This window comes from Falco cherrug, unplaced genomic scaffold (assembly GCF_023634085.1).
Source record: "Falco cherrug isolate bFalChe1 unplaced genomic scaffold, bFalChe1.pri scaffold_44, whole genome shotgun sequence".
NCBI classification, from domain to species: Eukaryota; Metazoa; Chordata; class Aves; order Falconiformes; family Falconidae; genus Falco; species Falco cherrug.
Genome location: NW_026599484.1, coordinates 528759 through 540471, shown reverse-complemented (window position 1 = coordinate 540471; position 11713 = coordinate 528759). Strand labels below are relative to the sequence as shown.

General features: G+C 54.0%; 1 pseudogene; it reads right to left on the bottom strand.

The window, feature by feature from the left end:
• Positions 1 to 1278: 1278 nt before the first annotated feature.
• The window catches only part of LOC129735173 (hydrocephalus-inducing protein homolog), a 105763-nt pseudogene continuing 95328 nt past the window's right edge, over positions 1279 to 11713 (bottom strand).

Here is an 11713-nt window from a genome sequence, read left to right as displayed (position 1 = left end):
CAAGGACAAGAGTCCAAGTACTGATAGCCTGATGAGTAGAGACTTGTTAGAACTTGCAGGGCACAAGCCCTGGGAACCAAGGAACAAGCTAACTGCAGACCCCTGAGCCGTCACAGTTGAGGAGGCAACCAGACGGACAGAGAAACAAGTAGCCAGATAAGGGAACGGATGGCGCCGATATGTAACTTTGTTAATCAAGAAAGCCGGGTAGAAAGAAACCCCCTAATTTGGGTATAGAAATTGTTGCTATGTCAAGGTAAACTAATAAGTTCCTATTGTTCTAACGGTGTGCCTTAAATATCAACCGATCAGTGTTTTTTACACTAAGATTTAACCAATCAGTGTGTAATATGTAGAAGGTAGAAACATATGTTATTGTAAGAAAATCACTAATAAATGGACAACTTGCTTGCATCAAGCTGTGTCCCGTCTCTTCATTTGCTGCAGCACCTTACCATCCAGACTGGGTGGAAGCAGCTCCCCAGTGTGGCTCAGTGCCCTTTCGTCCTCCACAGCCGCCATCCGGTTGTATTCCAGGGCCACATTGCCCGTGTTGGACAGCATGGAACTGAAAAGCAAGAAGGAGGAGTGAAAAGACAATGACCAATAAATACAAAGCAAGTAGAAAAGTAACACTGTATGGTGAGCTTCTGGTACCCCTTCCTTGATGCTCAGGAGTATCTTTGTCCCCAGGTAACTCTGCCACGTCTAGACCACTGCCCTGGGCTGCCCCGAGACAAAGTGTTTCAAAGTTTGGAGGTTAAAGAGGAAAGGGCAGGCATGGTGCCCAGGAGACTTAATCCAAGGGTCTTATTCAGTTTGACATTATTTTGACTGCAAACTTGTCCTCGAGCAGATGAGGACAGGCAACATGCAATGGAAGCAAACCCATGGTTGTTGTCAGCAGAAAGGCATGGCAGAATCGAACCTTTCCTGGCACGTCTTGGCAGGATGGTGGCCACCATCTCCTGCTTGGCTTTACGTGCAGATACGCAGGCCCCAGCACCCTGCCAGGACTTGGACAGGATGAAACAATACATGACTTGTTTAAAGAGAAGAACAGCAGGTGAGACTGAACACAAAGCCCTAGAAGGGACTCGAGTCCACATGTGAGGCATCTCCAGGCGCCCAGGATGTGTGGAAGCTGAAACCTCAGAACCAGCAGGCAGCAGCACACACACCCCTGCCCCCACCCCCCGCCAGGCCTAATCACCCAGTTAGAAATTAGAAGAGGTTTATTAAGTGGCCAAGCAATAAACACGTCAGTGGGGTTTTTTTTGCCTTTATTGGCACTTTATTGCCTTTATTTTCACCAGACCACGAGTAGAAGGAGAAGCAGAGGCCACCAGAGAGCACGGCACGGCTCCGGCGAAGCAGGCACCAGGTCAGCCCTGGGCAAAGGCAGCTCCCACGCACGGGTCCCTGCCTGGCCTCTGGCTCTCACGTGAATGTCCTCATCTGGAAGAGCAAGGTCTCCTTGAACTTCCTTGAATCGTGTCCGTATCCAGCTTGAGCTCAGCGTAGTCGACAACAGCACTGAGGCAAAGCTCCACCTCACGGCTGCTCTCCTCCAGGACAGTGTGAGCTGGTTCTGGGTCTGTCTCGATCACCTCCAAACAGGAAAGGGAAGAATCACTGAGCAGAGCCTAGAAAGCCCGGCTGAGCAAGAGGAGGCTTTTGGCCTCCAAGATCAGCCACGTACAGGGGCTAGAAAGGACCATTCCCATTTATTTCCCCGGGAAGGTGATAAAATTTAACCCTTCCATTACAGTGTTTGTTTCTACCGACTGAACACCATAATCACCACCACGACTGAGAGTACACCCATGGGGACAATGACCGGGTCATAGGTACCTCTCCCTGTGTTTCAACCCTGTAGAGTGTCAGACCTTTTTCATGGCCCGCTACAGATCCAGCAGGCCTCTAAATTAGGATTAAGTTCCCCTGTGGGAGGTCTGTGGATGGAGAACCCCAAGACTGAACCAAACCAGAAAGCACCTTTTCCCTCTTGTCTTAGCGGGAGGTGCTTTCCAGACACCATGTGTGGGGCAACAGCCACGCTGGTGAGGGCTGGGGACGGGCATTTTGGAATGGGGACGAACTCACTAGGAAAGCCTCCGAGTGCTGCTGCTGACGGGGAAGAAGTGTGGTTTACAGGTCTTAAAAAGGCTCAGAAACTAGGGAGGAACCGTCACTCCAGGTACGTGTGTGTGGCAGTTTCTGGAGCGATGCTTCTCCAGACTGCTGCACGACTGCCACGCAGCGCCCGGGCTGCTCCACAATGAGACATCCCACACAATATGGGCACCACCACCAAAATCTCTGCTATCGGTGTAGGCAGAGCTGACAGCTCACCCACCATGTGCCGGTGGGCTGGCCAGCGCACACACAAGAGCACTAGTGTGGCTCTCCACTCCAAAACAAGAGTCAGAGTGCAGCGCCTTAAACTCCCTGTTGGTGAAAAGGCACTGAATTTGATGAAGAAATTTTAACACCACAAAACGTGATAAAATCGTAAAATGTGCCCTCCCGTTCAAACAGGTTGCAACACTTCAGCTTTTGGCAGAGACCGGTAGTTTGCATGTGGCTAAACGTGTCTTGTCAAAAGACCTCCCCATTTTGTGTTGGTGTCACAGGTCACTGCATCTGCCTCTCCCCCAAAACGCACTGCGGGTGAACCTCACGGATGGATTAAACGTCAGGAGGATGCAGGAGCTGCTCAGCCAGCAGAGATGGTGGCCTGCCAGGGGTTTTTTTGTAGCAGCTCCGTTAACTTTTCCTGTTTGCATTTCTTACCTTCTTCTTCACAGGCCACGTGGCTCCTGGGCCCCTCATGGTGGTATCCACCCACTTGATGGTGCGCAGGCAGTCATCCCAGTCTTTAATCTGCTCCGGCGGCAGCGCGAAGGTGATCCTAGCCACCTTGCACTTCACAGGGTGCATTTTGAAGGTGACCGCGACATCTGATTTCAAGGTCACTGTGATGGCCTTAGCACAGCCAGCATGGAGGTGTCCCACCTAGGGAGAACCAGAGAGCCAAGACCTAACTGGAATCACTAGCAAGGGCAGGACTGACAGCAAAGAGATCGATGTGGTGAGCAGCTGTGCCAGGAATCTGCCTCTTACCGTGTATTCATCTGAGGTTTGACAGAGGAAAATACAAAAGATGCCACCTCCCGTAACACTGAGCCTTTTCTGTGGGGTTGACAGCCCCGCGCCAGCTAAGCCAGGGATTGCAGCTCCTTTGTGGCACTGAAACAGGCTCTCACCGGTACGTGGTGACTCCCTGCCAGCTCCTGGGAACCCGCCGGGCAGGGCTGGAGCAATGGGAAAAGGCAGAGCCATCCAAACTCACCTTGGGGGAGAAGTGAAATGGGGTGTCTGCCAGCCACTCAAACCGCATCGCCTCCGTCCTGCTGCGGTTGGTGATGGTGAAGGTCACGCTGTAGGGTTTCCCAATGTGACAGTCCCCAAACGGGATGTGATTCACTCTGGCAGCTGCTAGGAATGAGAGCAGGAGGTCTCAGTGTGCCTGAGGTCCATCCACCCCCCTCACATCCACAGAGACAGGCGTGGCCAACTCTTCCTTGCTCCAAGCCTTCCTCCCTGGGGAGACGCAGTTCCCCATCCTCCCGCTTCCATGGAAGCGCCCTGCCACATGCCTAAACCCGTGGCTGTGGCTGTGCAGAGCCACGCAGCACAGCATGCACTGCCCCTCTGCACAGAGCCAGCACGCTCCCAGACCGCCAGGTCAGGGGGTGACAGCACAGGCTGCGTATATCGAGGGCACAAATCATTAGGCACAGGCTTCATCTCCATGGCATACCATGGGCTGGCAGCCCTCCTTTTGGAGATACCCAGCTGAACGTGGGTATCTCTGACCCTTCCCTGCTAGCCTGCAAGCTTCTCCCTTGACAGAAGATCTTCTCTTCTGCTCTCAAGCTGCCTCTTAAGCCTCTGCAGGCTACAAAAGGCAGCAGGATCTGGCTGCTGAAGCTGGACCGCAGGTGCGCGGCACAGGGTGAGCAGAAACGTCTGTTTTCCTGTTCCTTGATCCACCTGGGCAGCCTTTCCTCTCTTACCCTCAATTACGTCTTCCTCTAGATTGCCCTCAGCATTCTCCTCCTCCTCACTGTCTGCCACCAGTCCGTGGATGTTATCTAGCGTGAAGTCATCCTCGTAGCCTTCGCCCACCAGCTGAATGTCGGTCTCCTCATACGGGTTGTTCACCACTGACAGGTGGATCCTGCCTTCCACACGTTGGGCCAGGGTGGGTTTGAAAAGCACGTCAAACTCTGCTAATTCCCCACGGAGCAGGACCAGGAGAGCGGTGTGAGGCTTTCTCTCTGCACAGCAATGGAATCAGCGACAAGTGATACAGCTGTACCGCTGAAATATTTCTGTGGGGCGTAAGGGGCTGAAACCCAGCTGCCTCCAAGCACAGGTTCTCCCACCAATGGTGCCAGACCCTCCTCCTATGTTCACAAGGCTACGACAGCACCACGCGTATCACTGCTGAAGTGTCTTAAACACAGGTTAACACCCAGCGCTCACTCAAACTGCAGTCAGTCAGCTCCTGCCACACGTAAAGCTGAGCCAAAGAATGGGTTTGGCTTCTGTTGGCTGGCTGTGGGCTCAGGGGCTGCCTCCATTCAGGCTGTTACTCTCACATGCAGCAAAGACCTCAGATAGTCCGCTGAAGTGGTGATAGGCCCCCGCAACTCAACCCACCATGTCCAGAGGAACAGAAAAAACTTCCAACCACTTTCTAGGAGGAAGCCCTGCGCAGAGTCCACATGAGAAGCTGGGGGTACAGAGAGCCCCAGCAAAGAAACAACATCTAACATTTGGCGGCTGCTTGGCCAAGCCAAGAGCAGGGCACACATTTCTCCCCTGTGTGGATGACCGCGCTTCACGCTTACTGGATTTACGTCCTGCAGGAGAGTCCTCCTTCACGCCCCCAGCTTGGTAGACGCACTGTGTGGTGGGCCTGGCTTTCAAGAAGAAAACTCCCGCTTCATCCAACAGGTCTATCGTCAACTGAGAAAAAGGAACACAGAGCACAACCACACTGGTGTGGGTACAGGGTGACACGTGGGTTGGCACCATACTGGTGCTGGTCCAGCACGGGGCATCCAGCATGCTTCTCCGCTTCAAACACAGCTCGTAGCTAAACTTACAAAGTTCAAGTAAAACTAGACAGAAAAAAGAAGTGTTCAGAGGTGCTGGGATACAAAAGTAATGAACAGAATTTTTCATTAAAGTGTAGTAAAATGGGATCAAATACAATCTAATGCAACTAGGACATCACACGTGCCCACCCGAGAATCAAAGCGTGAGAAGAGAGATGGGGGGGAAACACCCCACCAACTTTCTTGCGTTGTATTTAACTGAAAAGGATAGGCTAGTCAGAAAAATCGCATTTCCAAGAGGAACTCTCTTCCTGGAAATTACAAGTCATTGATTTGCTTAAAAAGAATTTGAGAGCTGTTTCCAGGTCTGCCATGCTTCCTGGGACCTCTTCTCCACGAGACAAGCACTTGTTCCCAGACCAGAGCATTTCCTGAGCAGGTCCTCACCTGGACAGGTAGGGTGCCACCATTACGAAGGACCAGAGGGAGTTTTTGTGAATCACCCAGCAACAGCTTCTTAAAGACCAGCAGAGGGTTCCCTCTCTTACTGTGAAGTACCGGGCGCAGGACTGTCACCCGAGGCAGAGTCCCATCTCCACTGACACGGAAGGTCAGGCTTTGCGCTTTAATTGCTGCAGGGCTGCAGGAAAGGCAGAGGAGAAATCATGACGGCTGGCACTAACCAATTTCCCACCTGGCAAGCAACAAAGCAGGGGCCACCCACTGCATTTCCCCTGGCTGGTGCTCCTGTACCCCACGACACAGGTCTCCTCCACCCCCCTCCTCCCAGTCCGATCAGGGCCATTCACAAGAGCTCTGAAGAGCCAGAGCCTTCCAGAGTAGCAGTTAAAGAACATGTCACTGAATCGAATCGTGCAGCACAGCAGGTAAATAATGAGGCGACAGGTGAGACATGGCAAATTCACTGGCTGCGATGATATGAGACACATGCAAAAAGCACGAGCGCAGCATGGAAATAGTATAAAAGCAAGAAGGGAAAAATAAATAGCACCATCAGTAACGATTATTTCCAAGGACGCTAAAAAAGGAATTGCGTACTAGAGCAGAAAGCTGACTTGTCCTGACTCAGCCACTAAACAGCTGGGGAAGAGCCGGTCAGGGCCCTGGTACACACGTCCCAGGACAGGGGAACTGGGCTCCTCTTTTAGAAGGGCTCCAGTCGCTCCTTTGACAGAGAATAGCTTAACATACCCCAGGTAATCACATACAATCATCTCATTTTAACAGAAACAAGGAGGAAATAACGCACGCTGGCTGGCTGGCACAGAAACGGCTTCATCTAAACCTTTGTCCTTGGAAAGCCCCAGCTCAACTGTTGCACATCTCCATTTCTTTCGGATTCACTAACTCCCAGTTGGCTGCCAAATGCTGCACTGTCTTCACAGTCACTCGAGGCTAAGCTATAACCCCTTCTCCTTCTACTCTGTCTAGTAGTTACCGCCTCCTCTATTCTCTAATGCTAAGCACTCTGCCTAAGGCTACTGAGAGCATCAGGGTTAACAAGAGGTCGGGGTCCTCCCAGAGGAGGGGCAGCCATCAGGCAGGTCCCCCCGCCCAGATTTCACAGGGGGAGTTACCTCGCCAGGACATCGAGGGAAGCCTCAAAAGTGCACTGGTAGCTCCGCATCATCTGTGGAGTGAAGGTCACCGTAGCAAAGGCGTGGGAGCAGCTGGGCACGCACATCCGAACGGGATCCACCTTGAAAATGTCCCTGATGGGGCTGTGAAACTTGGGGGAACCCACAGAGCCCTGTTAGGAGGAAACATCCTTCGGTGTTTCTTACGCAGTCTTATTCTTATATGCGTCAGCGGGAACAGCCCCAGACAGCGTGTCTCCCTTCCTGCTTGCCCTGGGCAGGCTCCTTCCATCGCAGGGGGTGACTCCAAAGCGGTGCTGACCTTGCACAGGGAGCCCAGGAGCGCAAAAGCTGGCTTTGAGCACTGGGCAGCCACCCCAGCACACAAGGGAGGGGGGCACTGCACGGAAACCCCGCGACTAACCTCAAACTGGCCTTTAAAGAGAAGGAAAAGGCCAGGGAGCCTGAGGGAATGGTCTGCTTTGAGCCCAGGCACGTCAGGCCAGTAAAGGCCCCCTCCGAGCGGGCTTCCAAGAGATGTGCAGAAGGGTTTGGGTCTCCCACCAAAGACCCAGAGCGGCGAGCCAAAGCCTTGCTCGAGACGTGCCAAATTCAGAACTGCCACCCTGGCACTGCTGCTCCCCCCTGCAGCCTGACCTGCACGGAGCTGGACTAGTGCGGGCAAGAGGAAGCAGCGAGTCTGGAGAACAAGGCAGCGCAGCCTGTAAAGAGCAACGGTCACCCTGGCCTCTTGTTCTTACCTCACCGGCGATGGGTTTGATGGAAAGGACCACATTGCAGGGGACTTTGTTGACATTGTGGATCTTGAAGCGAGCTGTGGCCCGGTGCCCAACCCGAACATTGGTGAAGATAAACTTGTTCTCATCTCTGACATACACACCCTTGTCTCGCACCGTCTGCGGGGTCTGGCAGAGGTTGACGTTGCTGCAGATTCGATGCTCCTCAAAGATGGACTCGATGTCATCAACCACAAATGCTGCGAGCAGAGCAGAGGGAGGGCTGAATGCTGAATTCCTGATGAATTTCTCGGGACCCTGCTGGCCTCTCGGAAGGCTTGATAAACCCTTTTTGCCCAGGTCACTGCAAAACCCAGCCTTGGGCAGGGAGTCGGCTGCGAGGATGGAGCTCAGTCCCAGTCAAGGAGTACTGCTTTCCTTTTATCCTTCCATGCATCCCTCCCAGCCTCTCCCCGCTGGCTGACTTGAAAAGAACTGGAACCTCTGAGGATTTTAGGGTTTAGCTTCAAGGTCAGGGCGCCTCTCTAACCAAGCAGTAAGTTCAGGTGCTGACCAGCAGCAGGTCTGGCTGCGGGAACCTGTGGACGGGGCGTACCTGGGAGGCAGGACTCAGCCAGCAGGGTATAGGGGATGCCGAGGGGATTGTCCTGGGGGTCTCTGTCACTGATATCGATGCGCAGGTGCTCCTCGCACGTCCCCAGTGATTCCGCAGAGCAATCCACCGTGATCAACTGCTGGCCCCCAGGAGGGATGGAACCAAAGCCAGGGTACACCGTGAACATGCCTAGAGTGATGCGAGCCTGCAGAAAGAGTCCCAGGAGAAGCTGATGTCCAGCAGCCCAGCCTTGAGCATCCCCAGCAAGGAGTACGCCACTCCTCAACCTCCAGCCAGGCCGAGCCCCCAGTCCCAGGGCAGGGAGGGATGACTCCACGGCCCAGAGGCAGCCCCAGGACGAGAGGGACAAGCCAGGAGGAGAGGGACAAGCAAGCCAGGAGGAGAGGGACAAGCCAGGAGGAGAGGGACAAGCCAGGAGGAGCTGCAGGCCTGTCCTGGCTGGCACACAGGAAGGAGTTTGGGTGTAAAAGGTGAAGGTGCTAGCTGGGATCCTCCAGCCTCAGGGGTAAAACAGGAGAGCAGAAATAACTGTGAGAAGTGACGGGAGGGAAGAGAGGGGACTGGGAAGACGAAAACACAAGGTCAGCTGGTATCTATGGAGTGGGACTTCAAACAGGAACGTGCCCACATCTGTGGTATTCACAGACCTATTTTGGCTAGCAGCCACCAAACACGGGACCTGCTCCTCTCTCTTGACCCCACAACTCCAAGTCTGAGCCGGAGCACGGGACTGTCAGTGCAACTGAGCAGCTCCTGCCTCTGCTTGTGGCTGGGAGATGACGGACCTCCATCGTGCAGACCATGTCCCATCCCACGGTGATGAGCCCCCATCAGCGTCCTCCCACAGCACCCGCAGCAGTGTGTCTTGGGGAGCGGGAGCCACCCACCTGCATGAAGGGGCTGGCAACCTTCTGCAGCGAGCGCTTGCTTTTCTTGGCTGAGGAAGTCCTTTGGTGTAAGTTCTCACTCTTGCCAGAGTGGGCAGATTTCATTTGACATCCACTAAGAGGAGAAAGCAGAAACATCCATCATGCTGAGCCCCCACCCCGTCTTCCTCTGAAGCCAAAGCTGACCTTCCCCTCCCCACCGAGGAAAGCCTCCCTGCCCCTCGCAGCCCCCGGCGGCACCTCCTGCAGCTTACGGACAGCTCAGCTGTATCACCAGCTTTGCCCGACACACGGGGACACTGAGGCATTTTTCCACTCCCTGTTCACAAGCAGGTGACGTGAACTGGACAATAACCCAGGTGTCTGGGCTGCCTGTCACACACCAGCCATGCTGTCGTGCCTCCTCAGGCAGGGCAGGTGGTGCAGGTCTTCTCTCACCTTTTCTCTTGCAATCGGGATGCGTCCTGGTCTGCTCGGTAGATGAGGAATTTAAAGTCAAGGCTGCCTTTGTTCTCCAGCATGAAGGTGCAGGTTTTCCTGCTGCCCTTCACCATGGCACCGAAGCTGATGAGCGAGGCGGGGTGAATGCTGTACTTGCTGAACACAGCTTTCGCCGACACCCTCACTGGGATGACGGCGACGGTCTCGCCTCCTCCGCAGATGCTGGGCTCCATCACCTGCAGCCAGAGGAGGGCTTGGTAAAACCAGCAAAGAGGCCAGCCTCTGACTCTGTTCCCTGATCCCACCCCAGGTCCCCACCAGCTCATCCTCCCTGTTTCAACGCCTCCTCCGGAGCCAGACTTTCAGCTCCGCTTAGGAAGCATCACAAATGTTTTCTGAGACATTGCTGTCACCTACGAGAATTACCCAGCTAAAGCCCTCCTTCCAGAAGGCACCTGTCCTGCTCACGCTCCCAAGACATGCTGTGCCACCACTGCCTGGCTGGGGCAGCTCACCTGGTAGTGCAGGATGGGTTTGTCCTCGATATTCACTTCCGTCTTGGGGTGGAAGAACACCTGGACCTGCACAGGGCGCCCGGAGGCAGCCAGCAGGCCCTTCTGCGGCTGGATAGTGAAGTGGCTTGCCAGGTCTGGTATGGTGGTGCCTGCAGCTTTCAGCTGGAAACTGGGGAGAAAGGAAAGGAACAAAGACCTCTGCAGTTAAAAGTACAAGTGCCACCAGCACAGCCAGGACTTGACATAAGACCATAAAAAAATTAAAAGGGAATGAGTCCAGCTCTGCTTGGGGAATCTCAGATCTTGACAGAGTGCAGACCATCATGAGTGTTGCAAACTAACCTCGACACCCAATTTTCTCATCCCCTCCTTTAAAGAGTCATAAAGAGAAAGGAGCTGCCCCTCAGAGGAAGGCAATGGATCTCAGCAGTGAGTGGCTTCAATTTCAGGGTCTCTCCTTCTGGTTCCTGCTCAGCTGTGAAGGACTGCTGGTGTGGGGCTGCATTCTCCCTTAAAGTCTTTGAGATTAGGGAGCCCGGGCTTTTTATTTAACCAGACCACGAGGCAGCCAGCACGGGAAGCGGTTCTAGCCAAGGGCAGGAGGAGAAGGCAGGCCTGGGCAGATGGTGGCACCACGCGTTCACAGACCAGGCAGCTGGACCCACCTGTACGCAATCTCGTACTTCCCCTTGTTCCTCAGAGTCAGCACTTGCTTTGCATCATCCAGGACTTTCAGGACTCCAAAATCCACGGTGCCACCTGCACCTGCAGAAAACCCGCAGAGCCAGGCAAGAAACGGGGAGTATTAGTGAGCTGCTACAGACCACACCAAGTGACAAGACAGATATTTCAACACTTCCAGGCCAATTTCAATTGGCCTCTCAATACTGAAATGGGGCTTATAAGAAAGGTGGGGACAGGTGTTTCCGGGGGGGCTGTAGTGACAGGACAGGGGGCAATGGCTTTGAACTGGAGGGGAGAATTACATTAGCTGTTGGGAAGAAATTCTTCACTGTGAGGGTGGCGAGGCACTGGCAGAGGCTGCCCGAGCAGCTGTGGCTGCCCCATTCAAGGCCAGGTTGGACGGGGCTTGGGCCAACCTGGACTAGTGGAAGGTGTTCCTGCCCATGGCAGGGGGGTTGGGACAAGACAATCTTTGAGGTCCTTTCCAACCCAAACTGTTCTATGACACTTGGAGTTCTCAGGCAGCCCAAAACCCTTCTCAGCAAGTCTCCATTCTTGGAAATTTTCTTTAGCTACTTTGCTGCCCTTGCTCTTCTTACTCGGAGGGTATCTGCAGGGTTTAGCAGGTGAGGAGCTGCGTTTCTGTCTTCTTGCTTCCAAGCACTGATCCGACAACTTTGTGTGCCCTGCTGAGCCCTCAGGAGCTGCCAATTGCTCGCTCACATCGCTGTTGTTTCTAAGCCCCCAGACCAACCTGCACACTGCAAAGCTCAGGGGCGAGAGACTCGAGGCTGGCTGTGCCCTGACAGCCCTTCACTCCACTCAACTTGCAGGATACGCGCTTTATGTGACTGGGCCACGCTTGCATGCTACCCCATCCCAAGCGCTTTGGTTGCTCACCTGCCAAGGCAAGGCAACACACCCAGACTGCTTTGTTTTGGGGCATCCACTGACCTTTAGGAATGCTGATGATGGGAGCAACATCATAGCCCTCTGCAGAAATGAGGATATTTTCAGTCTGGACAATCCCCAGGATGTTTTCTGCATCTGAAACCTGAGGCAGCGAGAAACGAACACTGCTT